The sequence below is a fragment of the Hemibagrus wyckioides genome, linkage group LG06, assembly GCF_019097595.1.
Source record: "Hemibagrus wyckioides isolate EC202008001 linkage group LG06, SWU_Hwy_1.0, whole genome shotgun sequence".
In the NCBI taxonomy this organism is placed as follows: domain Eukaryota; kingdom Metazoa; phylum Chordata; class Actinopteri; order Siluriformes; family Bagridae; genus Hemibagrus; species Hemibagrus wyckioides.
In genome coordinates this window covers 30,114,540-30,135,798 of record NC_080715.1, presented here as the reverse complement: position 1 = coordinate 30,135,798, position 21,259 = coordinate 30,114,540, and the positions used below count along the sequence as shown (strand labels likewise).

Sequence of the window (21,259 nt, the reverse complement as noted above, 5' to 3'; positions counted from 1 at the left end):
CCAATTTATGATAACTAATTATGGGCCTGGTTCTGTATCACAATATCGTATGTGGGTGATGGACTGTGGATTTCCAGAGAAAGGTAGTTTTAGTGAAAGACAATTAGAAAAGTTGAGAGAAAGGTTACAAGAATGTGAGGTTTCAAAGAAAAAAGGGAAAAAGAGAAGAGAAGTAGACTGGGGTGCATATAATATGTGCGTAACTGAAGCCCAAACTAGAGCGCGCAAAACAAACTTTCAATCTTCCTCTCTTCAGTGTACTAAATCTCTTGTAGACCCAGAACTGGACAGCTGCCCTCCCAGACCACCACCTCAGAGACACAGACAACCACTCCAACCGAACGCTTCTGCACATCAACCATCCACAGCAGCTAAGCAGGACCCTCCTCCCTGTTATACGGGACCTGGAGCCTCTACTCCTTACTCCCCTGTGTGCTATCACACCTGTGGCCAAAAGCAAAAGGGGATTCTGAAGGAAATGAGACCAGATGATCCAAATTCCAGCACACTCAATGAGCATGATGCCGAGGTCGTTCCTGATGGCCAATGCGGATCGTCTCATTGATGACATTCAGATGCCTATGGTTGAGGTAGCTGGCCCAGAGGGAGGGCTTCTTCTTGTGTATCGCCCATGGGGATCAAATGACATCGAAGATGCACAGAAACAACTCCCAGATCCAAGAAGTGGGAGGTCAGAAGTTCGGTAATGAACTGGTTCGATTTCGCCGAGAATTCAGACCCACAGCCCATTAATCGCGACAACTCATGATGAGAAAACTCAGCGTTGATATGTCGCGTCTGCGTTTTGACTGGCCAGAGAGAAATATTCAGATTCGTCATGTAAACTGGTGTAACGAATTTAGCTCAAAATTTAAATATTTAAGTGTAATTATAACTGGTTATAATTAATTATAAATATTCAAATGGGGGTTTTAGAACTAACTGTTAGAGAATCAATAACACAATTATTTGATTTGTTCGTCCAGCGAACAGACAGTATAATTATGTATTAATTCCAGGGAAAGTTATCTTCCTGGCCAAGAAAGAATAACTACTTAATAAAGTACTAGCTGTAATTTAACACGTAGCAAGAGCAATGTTCAGGGACCCCGAAATTGTGAGCAAAGCACAGAGACAATCACTCGTGAATAAAATGCATTTAATAAAACAGAAACACACAACACATACTAACTACGACACACATACATAAAAGGCACAATAAGGCCTATAGAGAGAGAATAAGGAGGTAAAGAGAGATAGAGAGTAAGGAAGGGAATACAGAGGAAATCAGAACGAGAGAGAGAGAGAGAGAGAGAGAGAAGGAAATAGAGAAGAGATCAAATATGGCAAGTTTCAAATCAAGTTTTGGTTACACCCGTGTGAGAATCGTCCGGGTAATTAGGATTCGCCTTAATAAAGGGGCTTCAGCTTAAAAATTGCAGATCTAAAATAATTAGTAACTTTTACTTGCACTGGTTCGTTGATAAGAGTCCTGATGTAGTGGATCAAGGAGGTCCTCGGAGTAAGCAAGAGATTCTGCTGGAACGAAAATGTTTCGGTGGTGCAAACAAAAGTTCTTCGATTGAAGCTGCCGGCAAAGTCTCAGAAGAAAGTGAAAGTCTTGTCCAGGAGAAAGATCGGAGTCGAGTCGGGCAACGATAGAAGAGATTGTGCCGGGAAGAAAAGGCATACGGGGGCCCACCCGATGGCAGAGCGAAGAGGGGGTTGGCCCCCGCGGGGCCGAGCCGAGATGAGCCAAGCCGAAGCGAGCTGAGCAGAGCAAAAAGCTGAGCCACGATAGATGGGTGCTTAGGGTTTTTATTGATCCCTTGGTTGCGCCCAGTTTTTCAGAGTGACCAATCCAACACCTGAAACTTTTGGAGGGAAAGAGTTTCTTTGTCTCCTCTCGGGCACTCGTTTGCATACTTTATGGTGAAGTCGGGGGAATGGATAAAGTTTCAATTAAAGTATAGTAGGCTCATGTCATGTACTTGAATGACCATATGGCATACACTATTGCTTATAAAAGTAAAAGAGGATCATTTTGATAGTAGACACGAAAGAGACAGTATGAGAGGAAAGGAAACTGGGTATAGGCAATTAAACATACAATCTTATATTATAAAACATTGTTCTGTTTCATGAAAACACAGAACAACAGGTCATGAGTGGTAATAAAACAATAAAAATATAAAGGCAAAAGGGGAATACATATATACAGGTGTGTTAGGCATGGGTCAGGTAGGGTTTTACAATTATTTTATTGAAACTTGAATAAGGGAACTCTCCTTATGTGTGTGCGTGTGGGGGTCAGGATGAGCGTTTCCAGCTGCTTTGGGTGTGTGTGTGTGTGTGTGTGTGTGTGCGTGTATGTGTGTGTGTCTTCAGTCAGAACTTTGGTCATCCCTCAGTCAAGGCATTGATTTGGTTTAGATTAGGGAATTCTTGTTGACTTTTAACGGCAGTAAAACTGGTGATTTGTATGTTAAGGTCACAAGTTGATGGGGAGTTCCAGGGGTGTGAGGCTGGGCTATCAGTACTGATGGTCTGCAGAACTCCAACATTCATGGAGGCAGGATTCCTCCTTTGTCTCCAGTCTCGTTGGGGGGGGGTCATTGGTTATCCAGAGCCATCAGACATCCTGGAGCCTGGCTCCCATGAGTTACAGCATGTCAGTTGAGTCAAAATGAAATAACTATAAGCGAAATAGGTCAGTTGTGAGCTGTGTAATGGTTAATTGAGTTTTTGAGAAGGATGCAACTGACCCCATGAGCAAGTGAGCCAACCTGGAGACGCTACAGTTCCCCCCTTTTGGACGAGGAGTAACCTGTAGGGGACATCTTCGGCCAACAGTTGTCGGAAAGGTCGGCTAGCAGGTGGCTCATGAGGGTTAGAGGGCAGGTGGATCAGGATGGTTGTATGCCCTCTAGTGCCAGTTCCGAACTGTGCTCAGAAACAGGGTAGATTGTTGGGCCTTTAACAGCTTTCTCGGGAACAGTCCTTTGCTTAGTGTAGGCTTTGTGTGCCAAGTCTCTCAGCTGTTGGGTGGACATACTCCGTGGGCAGACCAGGACCCCCAGGTGCTGGCTCACACTGGAGTGCAGGTTCCGGAGAAACAAAGTCTTGAAATTGAAATCCTCTTCCATTCCTGGCTCATTTGGTGCCCCAAAGTAGGCCTGTCGGAGTTGCTGGTAGTTCGCGGTGACTGTTTCTGGCTGCCGGTCTAGTTAACTCCGCACCTCCCTGCTGGAGGTGATCCTGAGAAGGTAGAGCTTGTCGTGTGTAGTCTGTAGCATCTCCAGGTCAGCTCACTTGCTCATGGGGTCCATTGCATCCTTCTCAAAACCTCAATTAACTATTACACAGCTTACAACTGAGCTATCACTACTTATAGTCATTTCATTATACCTCAACCGACATGCTGTAACTCACTCTCCGCTCTGCGGTCGGGGGGGGGGCTCCCGTGCACCTTTTCTTCCTGGCACGACCTCTTCTATCGTTGCCCGACTCGACAACCATCTTTCTTCGGGGCAAGACTTTCTCTTGAGACTTTGCTGGCAGCCTCAATCGAGGAACGTTACACCACCAAAACCTTTTTCATTCCAGCAGAATCTCTTGCTTGCTCCGAGGACTTTGAATCTCCGAACCTCCTTGATCCACTACATCAGGACTCTTATCAACAAACCAATGCAAGTAAAAGTTACTAATTATTTTAGATCTGCAATGCTAAGCTGAAGCCCCTTTATTAAGGCGAATCCTGATTACCTTGACGATTCTCACACGTGGTAATCAAAACTCGATCTGAAGCTTGCCATATTTGATCTCTTCTCTGTTTCCTAATCTCTTTCTCTCTCTCACATTCTGATTTCCCCTGTATTCCCTTCCTTAATCTCAATCTCTCTTTGCCTACTTATTCCCTCTCTATAATCCTTATCCTGTCTTTTATGTACGTGTGTCGTAGTTAGTATGTGTTGTGTTTCTGTTTTATTAAATGCATTTTATTCACGAGTGATTGTCTCTGTGCTTTGCTCACAATTTCGGGGTCCCTGAACATTGCTCTTGCTACGTGCTAAATTACAGCTAGTACTTCATAAAGTAGTTATTCTTTCTTGGTCAGGAAGATAACTTTCCCTAGAATTAATACATAATTATACTGTCTGTTCGCTGGACGAACAAATCAAATAATTGTGTTATTGATTCTCTGACCGTTAGTTCTAAGAACCCCCATTTGAATATTTATAATTAATTATAACCAGTTATAATTACACTTAAATATTTAAGTTTTGAGCTAGATTCGCTACAAGTCACATTGGTCAAAGTTTGCAAATGAAAGTCAATGTCCTGCAGGTAGGCGTGCACGTCATGGCCTCCCATGGGGTTCGGTGTGAAAGTGGGAATATTCCTAGCCAGTTTGTCCAGTTCCCTCGGGGCCACCCTGTGCCTGGCATACAGGGTTCCTTGAAAGGACTCCCACCCCCTTTGGACAGGAAATTCTTGGGCCGGAGGGTGGAAATCCTTTGAGGTTGAGGGAAATTCTATGGGGTGTATTTCCCTTCCAGAGTCACCTTGCAATCTATATGCATGTTTAAGTTCCCTGTGCACTTTGTCAATTTCGTCCTTCAAAGAGTCTCTTTGTTTTGACAGGGCATTGACTTCGGCCCGAGCACTTTGCAAATGGCCCTCGTAGGCCCTAGCCCTGGCGTCTCTTTCTCTCAGTTCAGCCTCTGCTCTTCTTAAAATTCCCTCGGCTCGCTGGAGTTCCTCGCTGAGCTCCTCTCTCATGTCCTTTTCCTGTTGCTCGTGCCGTGCTGTGTCCACCTGGAGCTCGCCCAGGGCTGTCTGTAGTTTAGCTTCTTCCTCCTGCAGCTCTGGATCCTGTTCACCTGACATCTGATGTCGGTGCTCCATTTCGGTCGTCAACTGGTCCAGCTGACCGTGAGCAATTTCCAGATTCCTCCGAGCCTCCCCAGCTTGGATCTTTAGTGCCGCTGATTCTTATTCCAGGTGGAATATGCTTGCTTCACCCCCTTTTGCCTGGAGGAAGAGGTTGTGTGCCAGAGATCTGAGAATCTTGGAAAAATAAAGAAAAATTAAAAAAAGCAAAAAAGAATAAAATAAAAGTAAATAAGTAACTGAATTAAAATAAAATAAATCAATCAAAAATTAATAAAAATTAAAAAATCAATTAATAATAAAAAAATAAAATAAAATAATAAATAATAATAATAATTATGATAGTAATTAAAAAATAAAGCTTGAAACAAAGAAAAGGGGAGAAAATAACTAGATGAGTCAAAGATAATAAGAATCAAAACTAGAAATAAAAAAAAATAACTATAAATTAACTCAAAATACCAATAATGATAAAAAAAAATTAATCAAAGAATGACTGGAGAAGTCAAAACAAAAGTTAAGTAGCTACAAGGCAAGGAGGTAGAAAGGAAAGACGACCTAGCGGAGGAGGTCCACCAGGTGGAGTTAGTGAGTCCGTACACACTGAGGTTAAGGGTCAGTAGGAGGAGGTGGTGAAGCGTAAGGCACTTATACCGCCTCTAGTGTTACTCGAAAGTATTGCGCTTTAAGTTATTTTCATGTGTGATGGGTTACTGTGTGTGTGTGTCTTCAGTCAGAACTTTGGTCATCCCCCGGTCAAGGCATTGATTCAGTTTAGATTAGGGAATTTTTGTTGACTTTTAACGGCAGTAAAACTGCTAGGCGCAGGGTGATTTGTATGTCAAGGTCACAAGTTGATGGGGAGTCCCAGGGGTGTGAGGCTGGGCTGTCAGTACTGATGGTCTGCAGAACTCCAACATTCATGGAGGCAGGATTCCTCCTTTGTCTCCAGTCTCGTTGGGGGGGGGGGGGTCATTGGTTATCCAGAGCCATCAGACATCCTGGAGCCTGGCTTCCATGAGTTACAGCATGTCAGTTGAGTCAAAATGAAATAACTATAAGCGAAATAGGTCAGATGTGAGCTGCGTAATGGTTAATTGAGTTTTTGAGAAGGATGCAACTGACCACATAAGCAAGTGAGCCGACCTGGAGATGCTACACTGGAATAATGCCGATAATGTTGAATACAGAGAATTAGTAATGCGCCTGACTGATGCTCTTAACCAAGCTTTTCCAGTAAGAATGGACATGACCAAAATCTCTATGTGCAGACAAGAAGACGACGAAACAGTCTCCAGATATCTTGCACGATTAACAGAAGTGCATGATGCTCATAGTGGACTCGAGCGCCCAGCAGACTTGGCCGCAGCGGATATTACACCCTATGAGGCACACTTGAGAAATAGTTTCATGAATGGATTGAAAGAGGACATTGCAAGAAACGTCAAACAAATGTGCATTACTTGGGACACTGGAAAGCTATCTCTGATTGAACAACATGCTGTGCATGCAGAAAAGTTGTGGAATGCTGAAAGACAAAAAGGGAAAGAAAAAAGAACAGAAATGAAACACTGTCTTACTATGGTTCAATTATCTGAGGCTCAAGGAGATGTTTACAAGCGGAGGGGCCGTGGCCGTGGTAGAGGTAGAGGTCGAGGACGGGGCAAGCCTGGATTCTAGAGTGGATGAGGTTTGGTTGGGTCAGGGACAGGTGAGCAGCCAGGGAAGGGTAAGTCTGATCTTTTTGTGCAACGCAATGCTAAGCTAAAAATGCTTAAGCTAAAAAGCTTAAGCTAACCATTCCATTTCCACCTGTCACTAATCCAATATCTAGCAAAGTATCAGAGGCTGCTATTTCACTTATGAATGAAGCTTATGCTAAATATCATGAGCCGGAATTTAAGAAAATGCCTGTGATTACATTACTTGTTGAGCGAATACCGATACAGTTTCTAGTTGACTCAGGAGCAGGGCATTCTGTGATACGATTGTGTGAATTTCACCTAGAATGAGCAATCACTCTCTGTGTACTACAGGAGCATTGGGGATGTCAGTAATTGAGACATTCTCTGTGCCCTTAAAATGTGAGATAGTAACTACACAGAAACAATTTGAATTTTCATTTTTAATTTCTGAGTGTTGCCCAATAAATCTCGAGATTTGATGTGCAAACTAAATTTAAATTTGATCAGCATATCACTAGGCCTTGTGTATGAATGGAAACTGAGTAATTCCTCTCTCACTGATCTTGCACACTCTCTAGTAGAGAAAGCAAAAACTCTGACCTCCTTTTCTCACACAGACTACATGACACCAAAAGCGTTGCACTGTACTGCGCACATACACAGACACAAACCACATGACAGTTATGAGAAAGAATGGTTCAGGAAGTTAGATAGGCCAGACATATTGATATTGAAGCGTGTGATATGGAATGAACACAGATGTGACATAGAAGTAGATTTATCTCGGGTTTCAGTTCGAGCTGGTCATCCACACCCATTCCAAATGAATCATGGATCTCCACATCTCTCTCTAGCCAAATCTGTCAATGACGAGTGGGAATTTTTGGGAGAATGGATGTTACAGGCTACTCAAGGTTATGAGTGGGAACCAACTGAGCAGCCAGCTGTTCTTTACAGCCCAAAATTAAATGCATATAGCACAGCACTAAATTTGCTGGCTAGAGCTGAGAGAGGCGTGGTGATCCTTCCTGATGATGGGACAGATCCCAACTCATGGTACAAAACCGATTTGGCCCTACCTAAATTGGAACTTTCAGATGTACGACTATGAAAAGTGCCCAAGGAATTGTGGGCGAGTGGAAAATATGATGTAGGTCTGATTAAAAATTGCCCTCCAGTGATCATTACACCAAAATCATTGCATTCAAAAAAAAATCAAAACATTCTTTTGGCCACACCGACTAAAGAGCAGTGTGAAAAAGACACCATTAAATTGCTCTGTCACCTCGCTAAAGAAGGACATAAAGCAAGCCTGTCAAAACTGCAATTTGTACAACAAGAAGTGAAGTTCCTAGGACATTTAATTTCTGCAGAAGGCAAAAGACTTGAGTCGAGTAGAGTGGAAGCAATACAGAAAATTCCCAAACCAGTTACTAAAAAACAGTTAATGTCATTCTTGGGTATGTGTTCATACTGTAGGATGTTCCTACCCGATTATGCTGTGTTAGAGGCACCGTTGAGCGCTATTCCTCATGGACAAGGCCTGCAAGCACACAGCAAAGTGACGTGGACTGAGACTGTAAACGCTGCATTTGAACGACTGAAACAGACATTACAGACGACACCCACATTGGGCATTCCTGACCCGATGAGGCCATTTACACAGACTGTGGACGAAAAAGGGGGGTGCATGACATGTGTTTTACTTCAAGAGCATGGGGGTAGGCTGTGAGCACTGGCTTACTTCTCGGCAAAGCTAGATCCGGTAGTAGCAGGACTTCCTATGTGTCTTAGAGCAGTGGCTGCAGCAGAGAAAGCTGTTAACGCTTCACGAGATATTGTAGACTACAGCGAATTATATTTGTATACATATATATTATACTACTATTTTTTTGTTAATATTTTTATTATATTATTTTTATTTTATTTTATTTTTCATATTTATATTTACTGCTATTGATACTACATATATATATTTATATTATATACATATATATATGTACATAGACATATATTTGCATATGCATTTCTGATCTGACACTTGACTTTCCACACTGTCCACACATTAAATTTGAATTTTTTCTTTTTTTACTCTTTCTTTTTGTGTAAGACAGTCGTAAAATGCATTTCACTACATGTCATACTGTGTATGATTTCGTATGTGACCAATTGAATTTGAATTGATTAACTTTGTTGGTACCACATGCAGTGTCGCAACTGCTTTTAGAACAAAAGACAGCACACGACAGCCACTTGGTGGTTGAGATACAACACTGTACTCTTAGAAATGCCGAATGTCACAGTTAAATGGTGCACAACTCTTAACCCTGCCACTCTTCTTCCCACAGAGCAGGATGGAGAGCCTCATGATTGTGTGAGTGTGATTAATGAAGTTTGTAGTCCAAGACCTGATTTACAGGAGATACCACTGATCAACCCTGATCTGGAACTATTTGTGGACAGATCAGCATCCAGGGGCTCAGAAACAAGTCAAAACTGTGTAGGGTTTGCAGTAGTGACTCAGAATGAAATTCTACTTTCAAGTAAACTTCCGTCTCATTACTCAGCACAGGCGGCGGAACTCACTGCCCTCATAGAGGGTAAGACTGTGAATATTTACACTGATAGCAGGTACGCCTTTGGCGTCACGCATAATTCTGGAACATTATGGAAGCATAGGGGGTTTTTGACCTCCTCAGGCAAGCTTATCGCACACCATGGCCTGATAGCTGACCTCCTGGACGCAATGTAATGACCCTATTTCCACAGGTAATGCCAAAGCTGATGCAGGGGCAAAAGCAGCAGCAAAACAACCTGAACAGAAACTAAATACAAATATCATGACTATATTGTCTGCTCCTACTCTAAGTCTCACTGAATTACAGGGTATGGGTGATCATGAGGAGAAACAATGCTGGAGGCAGTTGGGATGTGTCCAAAAAGGAGGTGTTTGGTATTGACCCACAGGAAAACCGTGTTTACCGAAGAAACTGTTTCCTTTTTATGCTAAATTGACACATGGTAAAGACCACGTGTCAAAAGAAGGGATGGTAACACAAATAAGGAAACACTGGCATGTTATAGGCTTTACTAACTACTCCCAAAAATTTTGTGAACGCTGTGTCATATGTGCAACAAACAATGTTGGAAGAGGCATTCCGATTACTCAGAGCGCACATCCACCACCACAAAGGACATTTGAACACTTACAAATGAAATATAAACACAAAGCCTCCCTTATTCCCAGAATGGAACGAAGACATGTGTGAAAAACAACAGATCACTCCTCTGCGAGTTTGCTCTTTTTTTTTTTTTACACACTTAGGACGGAATGAGCTATCGACAGCTCTGTAACATCCAGCCTATAAAATTGGACAAAAGTGTATGGCGAAGCCCAGCTCGCCGCCGCACAGATGTCTTGAATTGAAACACCCCTGAACAGTGCCCATGAGGTAAACATACCTCTGGTAGAATGAGCCCTCAGCCCTTCTGGAGGACTAAGACCCATGCTATTATAGCCCAATATAATAGCTTCCACTACCCAGTGGGACAGGCGCTGAGAGGAGATAGGTTTACCCCTATGAGAATCAGCCCATGAGACAAATAACTGACTACTCCTTCTTAGTCCCTTCATCCTGTCCACATAGTGACACAATGCACGGACAGGGCACAAACAATGAAGCCGCTCCTCTTCCAGTGAGGAAAAAGACAGCAGATGAAAAGACAGTAAAACCACCTGTCTAGAGGCGAGAGCTGACTCGCTCACCTTAGGCAAAAAAGCTGGATTAGTCTTGAGAGTTACTCGCGAGAAATCCATAGCAAACTGCATACAGGAGTTATGATCCGACAATGCATGCAGTTCACTAACCCGTTTTGCGGTTGAAAGAGCCAATAATAAAGCGACCTTTAGTGAAAGGAGCTTTAAATTAACTTTATCTATCGGCTCAAAAGGGGGCTTAGAGAGTGCATTAAGGACCATGGACAGATCCCACGGTGGAATCAGCAGCTTTGAAACCCTGCTCAGATGCCGCGCACCTCTCATAAACCTGCAAACAAGCGGGTGTTTACCCATAGAAATTCTGTGAATCCCCACATGGCATGCAGAAACTGCGGCAAGATAAACCTTAATGGTCGAAAAGGCTCTGCCCTTATCCAACAGTTCTTGCAAAAAGCATAACACCTCTGCCACCGAACAGTGAAAAGGAACAATTTGCTTTTGCGCGCACCAAAGCTCAAACACATTCCATTTTGCTCTCGCATTTTGAATCGTCTCAATCACCCTCGGAGACAAACCTGTAACACTTAAATTCAACCTCTCACGGGCCAGGCCCAAAGAGCTACTTTGTCTGGGGCCGGGTGAAAAATGTCTCTGCGCACTTGTGAGAGGCCAGGGTCGACTGTACAGGAGTTGGATTATCTCCGTCAGCCACAATTTCCCTGGCCAGTTTGGAGCAATCAGTATTACTGAGTGACCGCCTTCTCTTACTCTTTTTAGAGTTGGTACGATCAGACTCAGTGGAGGAAACGCGTAAAGCAGCACGTTTGGCCACGGGTGCGCCAGAGCATCCACACCCATAGGTGCACCGTCTCTCGCCAGAGAGAAGAATAGAGGGTGATGAGTATTTTCGTGCGAGGCGAAGAGATCTACGGCAGCTCGGCCGAACCTCTCCCACAACTGGTCTACTACCTGAGGGTGGAGCCTCCATTCTCCGTACAGAGGATTCCGACCAGAACGTGGTGATGCCGTAGAAACTGCACAAAATGTTTCAATGCTAGAAACACTGTTAACAGTTCCAAGAAGTTTATGTGAGCATTCTGTAGCAAGATGGGCCATTTCCCTTTCGCTATTCTGCACTCGCACACAGCACCCCAACCTGTAAGCGACGCATCCGTCGTTATTACTTTTCTCAGAGAAATCGCCCCCAGCAAAGTCCCTGACTCGAGAAAAGTGCGATCTCTCCAGTGACAGAGAGCGCGCATGCAGAGTGATGACACTATCACTTTGCGGTTGAGATGGCGCTTCGGACATAAGCGCTGTGTCGCTACCCAGTACTGAAACTCTCTCATTCGCAGCAGTCCCAATGGGATGACAGACACTGCCGAGGCCATCAGCCCTAAAAGACATAAGACGTTCACAGTCTGAACTGGACTTTTTTCCCTTTCTGAAAAAGGGAAAGACATCCATGAATTGACCTGATCCGCTCTTCTGTTAGAAAAGCTTGATACAGGTCTAAGTTCAGTCTGAGACCCAGGTAAATTATTTCCTGAGTGGGCACTAAGCAGCTTTTTGTCTCATTTATTTTGAAGCCTAAGCCCTTCAAATGAAACACAAGCTGATTCGTATCTATCTCCGCATACCGGCGTGACGGAGAATAGATGAGGAGATCGTCCAAATAAGCTTACACTCTCAGACCCGCCATTCTCTGTGGTGATAGAGCCGCTTCGACACACTTGGTGAACACTCTTGGGGCTAATGACAGCCGAACGGAACTGTGAAAAATTCGTAGGCTGTGCCCTGGTAGGCAGACCTGAGGAATTTTCCGTGTGCCGGGTAGATACTTATGTGAAAGTAAGCGTCTTTCAAATCCACTGATGTAAACCAATCTCCGGGATGAATAACACTGTATAATGTTTTCACTGTGAGCATTGTGAACTTGTACTTTCTGAAGTGTTTGTTGAGGTTCCGCAAATACAGAATGGGACGGTGATCCCCCCTCTCTTGGGAATGACAAAGTACCAGGAGTAAAAACCGTGTTGGCTGTCCTCCCACAGCACAACCCGAATTGCTCTTTTGCTCAATAAAGAGGTTATTTCTTCCTCTAAAATCTGAGCTGACTCCCCTTCTGCTGCTGACATTAACACACTGTTGAAGAGTGGAGGTTTTACAGCAAACTGCAGACGATAACCCCAGGATATATCCATGGATATATCCCGATATATCCATGGATCCATTTTATCCATGATATATCATGGATAAAACCCAAGGGTGTACTGCGCATGTGCGCCAACTCTCCGCGTGAGCAGCGAGCGGACTGCTGCAGCTCTTGCTCACTGATAGCGCAACGGTACCATCCAGGGGCAGAGCTGGGGTTTGCAGCTCTGATTTGGGCGTTTTTGTGTGTACTTTTGTTTTTATTTTCATACACTTCTGTGCCCTTGGCCCACTGCCTGGATGCAGAGGGAACATTTTTATTTCTTTTACATGAAAACATTTGTGTAAACCCTTGTCTCTCTTGCATAACCCCGCGGGTGGAGAGGGGAGGAACAACTTGTGGGGCACTGGATGAACTGGTGCCAACTCTCCAACATGATAACTTTCCCCTGTTAAACATCTGTCCTGAGTCACACCCCGACGCTTCTTTGCTAGTGGGGGGGGAAGCAAGACTTCTGTGATGTGTAGAGGGGTGCTACAGAGACTCTGTGAGTGCTGTAGCCCCTCTCCTGATTCACAATTAAACCACAGGTTAGGTTGCAAGCCTCTTTTTTCCCCCTTGAGGGTTAGCTGGGTGGTGCTTAGCTGCTACAGCCGCAAACAAGGCCTTACCTCTAGGCTGGGGGGCTATTTTGGGCCAACCTCCATCTGCATTGACTGCTGAGGTGGAGGGGGGGGGCTAGGATTTCTGTACCCTGGATTCCCCCCCTTTGAAGTAGAGGAAAATCCTGGATGCATGGGTTGGGAAGGTCAAGCAGCAGGCTTCCTGGGGAGGCATGTTTCAAAAGCTTCCCCATCTTTCTTGCGCAGGTCGCACTGCTGACGCATATTTGTCACTGCAGCCCCAAAAAGGGCTTTTGGCTCCACAGGGGCATCAAGGAAGTCTGCCTTCTCCCTTTCTGACAAACCTGTCAATCCCAACCACAGGGCTCTTTCCCCCACCACGGCTAAGCCCATGCTGCGGCCGCAGTTCTGGACTGCTCCCCTAGAGGAGCGCAGGTTGAGATCTGCAATGACACAGATTTCTTCCCATAACGCTGAGTCAGGTGACCCAGCATCAATCTGCCGCCCAATCTCCTCCATAAGCTCAGCCTGATACGCTGTAAGTAAAGAGGTGGCATTTAGGGCTCTGACAGCCAGAGCAGAGGAGCGGTAAATTTTTTGAAAAAGAGAAGCAGACTTTCTCTCTGTCTGTCCCAGTAGTGAAGGAGAGGAGGAGGGGTTGGACATCCCCAATTCCTCCATATTATGGACATCCAGCCTAGAGAAACAGGCACCCTGTGTGAAAATTGTTTGTCCCAGAAGTGCTGCATCTCTGCCACGCATGCTGGGATGGCTGGAATCAGCTGCTTGACTGGGGAAGTGCGCGACGACAGCCTCTTCCCATCATATAAATCCCTCTCTGCCCCTTGGCCTTCTTGCTGAGAGGGCCAGTCGATAGAGAGTTTAGCAGCTGCTCTCTGACACATTTCAATGAGGTCCAGTTCCCCTGGCATGGGGGAGGGGGACGCATCCATGGCACTGCCAGGCCTAGAGGAAAGATTAGGAGGGAGGATAGCATCCTCCTCATCTTCCTCCAAATCTTCCTCTAAAAGGCGAGCAATTGGCTCATCATCTTCCTCCTCCTCCTTTTCCCCCGCCAAAGGGTCTGATTCAAAAAGGGGAGGAAGTTCAGGAGAGATCTCATCCATCAACTCTCCCCAGCTCTGTGTCTGAGGAGCAACCTCCAGCATCTCTGCGGGAGGTGCAGAAATACTCGGGTCCCCTTTAGTCGTGACTGCGACTCGCACTCGGCGCTCTAAAACCCTTAACGGGAACAGAGAGCAGTGTGGGCAGAGAGCAGTGTGCGCAGCCTGAGCGTGTCTGACTCCCAAACACACTATGCACAGAGGGTGAGAGTCTTTAGAAGAGATCATAGACCCGCACGCGCACGGTCGAGAGGGATCTTTCCCTTTCGCTGTGCTACCGGATGGGCTCGCAGTCGCCATAACAGAGATGCGGAAACCGGCAGATTAACGAGATCACCACAACGTGCCTCTCGATATTGGGTCTTATAACAATTATTCTGTCACACCACTTAACGCAGGGGAATAACTAAGAGAAAAAAAGGAGCTTCTGACTGCTCGAAAGGAAAATGAGAACTCGCCTTGACGCTTGTTCCCCACTCTGAAGAAAAAGGACAAAAACAGCAGAAAGAGAAAATGTTCACTTTAACAGTGAATATTTCTCCAAAGAAGCAGCCACATTCGGCGATGTACCTAAAAATAATGGCTCGTCTTTGAACAGTTTACCGGCCACCCCTTACAGGGATCTGCTGAGGATAGCTTCACTATAGGCTCTTTACAGGGAAGAGAACGAGAATGAGGTAGGGACCGCTGGCAGCGATATATATGAGGGAGGCGGGACTCCTGCATCACTTTCATGATTGGTCTGTCAACCGACAGACGTGGTGTAATTGGTGCTTCCAGGATCGGTCACGCCCGAGGCGATTCCCATAGTGAGATACCGAACGAATGTTTGAAAGAGAACGGGAATGCATATTTGAGCACATCGGATATTCTAAGTCTTATTATTCATGACAGATGACAGAGACAGCTCGCTGGATGAAATATCTCTGCATCTGTTTGCTAGGGAGAAGCTAATTCATTAGGGGTGCACACACACACACACACACACACACAAACACCTGTTCCCTGCAGCTGTGTGTTGCTGCCTCAGATGGGAACACGCAGCATTTATGCGAAATAGATCAGCATGATCTTGCATGGGGCTTTATTACAAACGTCCAGAGCTAATGCCTCGCTCCATTTGGGTTTATCTACAACAATTTCTCATACTTATCCTCGTTCTGCTTTCTGCACAGTCCACTAGCGAGACGAGATAGCAGAAATTAAAGCACGGTTTTATCAGTTTCATCTGAGAAATATGAGTATCTGAAAATAAATGGGTCTATCCTGGCTATCTTGATCACACACACATTTTTTTTTAAATGAACCATATGCTTGTAACGTACACAGATGACCCGAAACATTAGGACCTCCTGTCCTGACCAACTACAGTATGTGTTAACAAAAAACATGACAAAATATATTTTAAAAAATTTTTAGATAAAAAATACAAAAGACAAAAAATATTAAAGAATGATTATATCTGGTTTGATATATATATATATACACTATATTGCCAAAAGTATTCGCTCACCTGCCTTGACTCGCATATGAACTTAAGTGACATCCCATTCCTAATCCATAGGGTTCAGTATGACGTCGGTCCACCCTTTGCAGCTATAACAGCTTCAACTCTTCTGGGAAGGCTGTCCACAAGGTTTAGGAGTGTGTTTATGGGAATTTTTGACCATTCTTCCAGAAGCGCATTTGTGAGGTCATGCACTGATGTTGGACGAGAAGGCCTGGCTCTCAGTCTCCGCTCTAATTCATCCCAAAGGTGTTCTATCGGGTTGAGGTCAGGACCCTGTGCAGGCCAGTCAAGTTCATCCACACCAGACTCTGTCATCCATGTCTTTATGGACCTTGCTTTGGTCACTGGTGCACAGTCATGTTGGAAGAGGAAGGGGCCAGCTCCAAACTGTTCCCACAAAGTTGGGAGCATGGAATTGTCCAAAATGTCTTGGTATGCTGAAGCATTCAGAGTTCCTTTCACTGGAACTAAGGGGCCAAGCCCAGCTCCTGAAAAACAACCCCACACCATAATCCCCCCTCCACCAAACTTTACACTTGGCACAATGCAGTCAGACAAGTACCGTTCTCCTGACAACCGCCAAACCCAGACTCGTCCATCAGATTGCCAGATGGAGAAGCGCGATTGGTCACTCCAGAGAACGCGTCTCCACTGCTCTAGAGTCCAGTGGCGGCGTGCTTTACACCACTGCATCCGACGCTTTGCATTGCACTTGGTGATGTATGGCTTGGATGCAGCTGCTCGGCCATGGAAACCCATTCCATGAAGCTCTCTGCGCACTGTTCTTGAGCTAATCTGAAGGCCACATGAAGTTTGGAGGTCTGTAGCGATTGACTCTGCAGAAAGTTGGCGACCTCTTCGCACTATGCGCCTCAGCATCCGCTGACCCCGCTCCGTCAGTTTACGTGGCCTACCACTTCGTGGCTGAGTTGCTGTCGTTCCCAAACACTTCCACGTTCTTATAATACAGCTGACAGTTGACTGTGGAATATTTAGGAGCGAGGAAATTTCACGACTGGATTTGTTGCACAGGTGGCATCCTATCACAGTTCCACGCTGGAATTCACTGAGCTCCTGAGAGCGACCCATTCTTTCACAAATGTTTGTAAAAACAGTCTGCATGCCTAGGTGCTTGATTTTATACACCTGTGGCCATGGAAGTGATTGGAACACCTGATTCTGATTATTTGGATGGGTGAGCGAATACTTTTGGCAATATAGTGTGTATATATATATATATATATATATATATATATATATATATATATATATATATATATGTGTGTGTGTGTGTGTGTGTGTGTGTATACACATACAGAGGGAGAGAGAAAGAGAGAGAGAGAGAGAGAGAGAGAGAGAGAGAATATCAGTGGTTTATATTAATTTACTCAGTTGTTTCTATAGTAACAACTCTTTCCCAGAGACTTGTGAATGGTGGACACTCCATATATTTTAATAACAATTAAAAATAAAAATGAATTTAAAAAGGTGTTACAGTTATGGAAGGAGTCTCTAGTGAGAGAAAAGACACAGAGTTGGTGACTTTCCAAGACAGAAAACATAACCTTAAACAAGGATGCATACTGGTCTGATGCTCCAGTGCTCTGATACTGATATCACGTGATCCTGTGTGACGTCTAGTGGTGGTTGTGTTATGGAACAGATGGCAGGAAATGAGTGCGATTTGGGCGTTATTTATGATTAATAATCAAAGCAAAGCAGATGACAAACTGTGCTGCGAAGAAACAGTGTCTTATCCTGATATCCTGTGAAAGTGTCTTCATGGCTTTTAACCCATATCTGCGTCTATATAAAGTTATTCGCAGAGAGGTGCAGCATGTGAGAGCACCCCAGTTCTGTGAGAACTGAGCACTGAAACACTCGCATGTCATTTCCCTTGTACTTCATGGCAACCTGCCTTCTTTTTTGACCTCTCTCAAATTTAAGACTCAATTTCAGAACCTCAGCAGTGAGGAACACAATCAGGGGCGAAATAAAATGTTCCATGACTCCTCCGATTGCTTAATACTCATTTCAGGTTACACATTTTGGTATCCATATGGAAAAAAAAGATGAACAATAAAAAAAGGGGTCAATCAGTCATTTGTTAATAAATTGAATTTAATAAGACTGTAATCATCCCTGTGTATACATGTCATGCTAATCTAATAATTTTCATTTTTCAATATTTTCTATTCAATTTATTTGTATAGCGCTTTTAACAATGGACATTGTCCCAAAGCAGCTTTACAGAAATATAGAAACAGAAAAAAAATCTTAAAAAGCCACTATTTATCCCTAATGAGCAAGCCTGAAGCGATGTTGGTGAGGAAAAACTCCCTGAGATGATATGAGGAAGAAACCTTGAGAGGAACCAGACTCAGAAGGGAATGTCCTTTCTGCAACAGCAACCATCTATACATTCGAGACGATTCGGTTTAATAAAGTATGGATGAACGCAGATGTATAGGTAGCATGGCAGCATGTGGTGTGTGTCTGTGTGGTGCACGTGTGTGAAAGCGGTGATATCGGCTTTAGATGTTAGAGACCCAAACAAACTGCTCAGCTTTGAAAGCAGTGAGAGCCACTATTATGATCTCCAACAATGATCTTTTCTCTTTTATCTAGTAGACGGCAAAAGGGGCAGAGTGCAGGGTAGTGGTGGTGGTGGAGGGGGGTATTTGCTTGTGTTTGGGGGGCAAATAGCAGTACCATAGCTTTAAGTTACTTTCAGCACTTGTGCAGGCTTTTGTCTCTAATGCTGTATTGTAGTTTGGAGAGGGCAGTCTTTCATTACTAGACTACATCCAAGCTATCTGTGTGTGTGTGTGTGTGTGTCAGTATCTGAATTAGAACATGCTGTACTGTGCTTTATTTTTCTTCCTTCCTCTGAATAACATTTTACCCTGGTATCTGCTGAGTGGTAAGATACAGATACAGATACAGGTACAAAACTGTGTGTGTGTGTGCAAATTCGAAACTGTGTGGCAGTAAAACTTTTTTTTTTTTTCAAAATTAACTGTCATCATGGTACAGTCCCGCTGTAAACAGTTTCTTTATTATAGCACAAATAAAACCGTGTTGTTTACAATAGCACTAGGAACATCTTCAGAATTGTGTGTGTGTGTGTGTGACATTTGATTTAACTGCTTTCCCCCCATCTCCTATCAGAATCTTACTATATTGTAAACAGTAAATTACTAAATTCATGAGATTATCACAAACAGTTTCTTTACAGAGTAAAACAGTGGGAAATGTAACAGTAGTCAAATCTTTTGTGATAGTTGTAAAAAAATTAATTTAAAAAATAAATAAGATGTGATTTTTATGAACTCAAATTCTGCATCACATTCAGTACAAACATTTTCCCCCACATTAGGTCACATTTATCAGTTTTTAGTAATGTTGTGTGTAAGTGTTGGTGTGTGAGCCACAGGAAACAGGAAACTGTCTGCCATGTTTACGCTGATATTCTTACTCGTGCCCGTATGCCGATCACCTATGAAGTCCATACGCGGCTCATTTGCATGTCATGACGCCCACCAAACTTGTGTACAGACATACAGCTCTTTTTCTTCTGCTGTAATTGGAGGATTAGATTTATTTGTTTTAATTTTGAACGTGCTGGCTGACTTTTTATATTCTTTAATTAATTCCAGTTAAATAATAAATGTCTCTTTATTATGCTCTCAATGGCACTCTTAGTCCCTGAACAAGTGAACTAGCATGAGGATGTTTTTGATCGAGACTCCAGATCTCTTCTCCAAGTCAGTCTGGATAAAGATGTCTGCTGAACTCTTTCATAAAAATAAACAGATTTAACAGTATTCAACTGTATATTCCATATAAACAATCCGTGTAAATGATGCGATTTGAAGTCGATCAAGTGGAGGTCTACATTAGTTAGTTAGTTCTTATGTGCAAATTTACACACACGAGTTGAATCCAATCGGTTTTCTGTATTGACAGGATTTTCATGAATACCAAATTTCTGGTGTAAATGCTCGTATAAATGATTTACGAATAAATCCGTTCGTATCCAGCTTGATAAATGAGGCCCACTGTGTGCTTTGTCTTGTCTTCCTCATTTTGCCATCCTGATATTTTTGAGTTCTTCATGCTATTCTCTATGGTGTGTAAAACTCCACATTTATTTCTGCTTAAACAACTGACAAAAACTATAACTCACAATAACACCTATTTACTCAAAGGCCATACAGGGCTGCTGAGGTGGGAATTAAAACAGTGCTTCTCATCATCAGGGCTAAAAACAGTGAATACTCAGGGAACCATTCAAACATGAACTCAGCCGTCTGGCCTATTCTTCTCTCTCTCTCTCTCTCTCTCTCTCTCTCTCTTCTCTCAGGGAAAGGGCTGACAGGCAGGGAAGACGATCACAAAGTCAGATTGGGTTTTCGTGCCCACCTTTGAGCCGCCCTGGAGGATCAGACATGCAAAAATTATGTGCAGATGCTGCTTCCAGGCAGCATGCGCTCTGGAAATAAGCAAAAATTTCATCGCCCAGAGGTGAGAATGTGAGTATTGCTCAGTTTTTTTAGCTCACGCTTTGAGTTCGGTTCAGGTTTCCTCGTGAAAGAGAGACCCCTGGGGAGAGGGGGCAGTATTACACATGCGGTGGAAATATCAGGTTATACAACAGAATTGCTTGAATAGATCAGACAGCACAGGCAGGGAGAAATTGTTTGGAGTGGATAAAAAAGAACAGTAATGGGATAAAGTGCACTTTGGTTATATAAGAAAGCTCTACATGGTATGAAGTTGTCAGAGAAAATTGAATGTCTTTAGATAAGCACAACTCTGATATACAGGTGTATTCTTGTATTATATACAACGCTTAGTTCCAGTTCACCTATTTGATTGGACAAGCAGCGCTCTAAGAGTGCCAGTAACTGTTACTATAACCACACTGGTACATTTCACTATTTATATCCCTCCTGTTGTCTGTATTCACTACATAAATTTACAGGTTCTTAGTCAGACAATTCACCTCAACTAAACACCTTTGGGTTAAACTGGAACATCGATGACACCCCAACATCAGTGCCAGATCTTACTGATGCACTTGTAGCTGAATTATCACAAACCCCGCCCAAACGTGGGATGTTGTAGCTTAGTGGTTAAGGTTTGGGCCTACTGATTGGACGGTTGTGAGTTCGAATCCCAGGTCCACCAAGCTGCCACTGAGCAAGGCCCTTAACCCTCAATTGCTCAGTTGTATAAAATAATAATATTAAAATGTTAGTCACTCTGGATAAGGGTGTCTGCCAAATGCTAGAAATGTAATGTAAATCCCCACAGCTATGCTCCAACATCTAGTGGAAAGCCTTTCCAGAAGAGTGGAGTTAATTTTAACAGTATAAGGGGAATAAATCTCACATGGGATTGGGCATGTATCAGATGTACAATGAATGAATGAACTGAAATATTTGTTGGATGGTGCTGATTCTTTTGCCGCACTTTTTACCATACAGTGTTTCCTATATTCCTGTTGAACAACAAATACTAGGCAAATCACCTGGCGTGCCGAACT

At 43.7% G+C, this 21,259-nt stretch overlaps 1 protein-coding gene across 1 annotated transcript in view; it reads right to left on the bottom strand.

Annotated features, from left to right (window-relative positions):
• LOC131354162 (dynein axonemal heavy chain 7-like) overlaps positions 1-21,259 on the bottom strand; it is a 51,020-nt gene extending 29,761 nt beyond the window's left edge. Inside the window, exon 1 of the mRNA XM_058391499.1 lies at positions 21,245-21,259. The gene's annotated coding sequence lies outside the window, so the exon portion shown is untranslated. The remainder of the gene's footprint in view (positions 1-21,244) is intronic.